This window comes from Brassica oleracea, chromosome C1, assembly GCF_000695525.1.
Source record: "Brassica oleracea var. oleracea cultivar TO1000 chromosome C1, BOL, whole genome shotgun sequence".
NCBI lineage: Eukaryota > Viridiplantae > Streptophyta > Magnoliopsida > Brassicales > Brassicaceae > Brassica > Brassica oleracea.
Window position 1 is genome coordinate 21792714 of NC_027748.1, and position 1897 is coordinate 21794610.

Below are 1897 nucleotides of genomic sequence, written 5' to 3' on the forward strand. Positions count from 1 at the left end.
ATATTTACATATTATTGTTATTTTTAAATGTAAAATGGTAATCTTACATATGTTTAATGTAGTATTTCCATTTTTTATGTTGTATGTTTACATATTATTTATTATTTTCGAAATTATATATAATGTTTTTTCTTACAAAATAATAATGTTACATTATAGAGATAAGCCGTCTTTTTCTTAGTGAAAAATGGTAATCTTACATATGTTTAATGTAGTTTTTCTATTTTTTATACTGTATGTTTACATATTATTTATAATTTTCAAAAATGGTAATCTTACATATGTTTAATGTTGTTTTTCCATTTTTTATGTTGTATGTTTACATATTATTTATTATTTTCGAAATTATATATAATGTTTTTTGTTTTTTTTTTATAAAACGGTAATGTTACATTATGTAGATAGGCCGTCTTTTTTTTTTAAGTGAAAAATAGTAAATTAACAAATGTTTAATGTAGTTTTTCCATTTTTATGCTGTATGTTTACATATTATTTATAATTTTCGAAAATTAGTAATATCAAAATGTAAAATTATATTTTATGCCACGTGTCATCTTTCGGGAAAATTTTTTTTTTGCTGATGTGGACGTTCTATGGAGCCTTAAAAGGTCCCTTCTATTAGTAAGGTTTAAGATAGATGTTTAAATCTTAATTTTTTTTTCATTTTTTAATGTAAAACATCAATGTTTAATAGAAGAAACTTGGACAAATAGTCAAATAGTTATATTTATGTTTTTTTCTTTTTTTATAAAATAGTAATGTTACATTATGGAGATAAGCCGTTTTTTTTAGTGAAAAAATAGTAATCTTACATATATTTAATGTAGTTTTTCCATTTTTTTTATGTTGTATGTTTACATATTATTGTTATTTTTAAATGTAAAATGGTAATCTTACATATGTTTAATGTAGTATTTCACTTTTTTATGTTGTATGTTTACATATTATTTCTTACATATGTTTAATGTTGTTTTTCCATTTTTTTGTTGTTGTATGTTTACATATTATTTTTTTTTTAATAAAAATGTAAAATGGTAATCTTACATATGTTTAATGTTGTTTTTCCATTTTTTTGTTGTTGTATGTTTACATATTATTTTTTTTTTAATAAAAATGTAAAATGGTAATCTTACATATGTTTAATGTAGTATTTCCATTTTTTATGTTGGATGTTTACGTACATTTATTATTTTCGAAATTATATATAATATTTTGTTTTTTTATTATAAAACGGTAATGTTACATTATGTAGATAAGCCATCTTTTTTTAAGTGAAAATAGTAATTTTACATATGCTTAATGTAGTTTAAATTATTATATTATATAATTGTGTATTTACTTATTATTATATATATAATTCATATATTATATATTTACAATATTTACTTATTATTTATTTTTCTGTATATGTATTTCCATTTCTAGTACTTTTTATTTACTTAATATCTCTATTTTATATTTTAACATAGATGTTTAAATCTTAATGTATATTTACCATTTTCTTTAAATTGTATATTTCCATTTGTTATACTTTCTATTTACGTAATATCTATATTTTAAATTTTAAGATATATTTTTAAATCTTAATGTAATTTGTATTTACTTATATCATATATTTACTTATTATTTATTTTTCTTTATATTGTGTATTTCTATTTCTTATACTTTCTATTTACTAATAATTTTATATTTTAAAATAGATATTTAAATACAAATGTACTTTTTCCATATTTTTAAATTGTGTATTTCCTTTTCTCATACTTTCTATTTGCGTAATATTTATATTTTACATTTTAAGATAGATTAAATATTAATATATTTTTTCCATTGTTTTTAAGTTATGTATTTCTTTTTCTTATACTTTCTATTTACTTAATATCTATATTTTACATTTTAA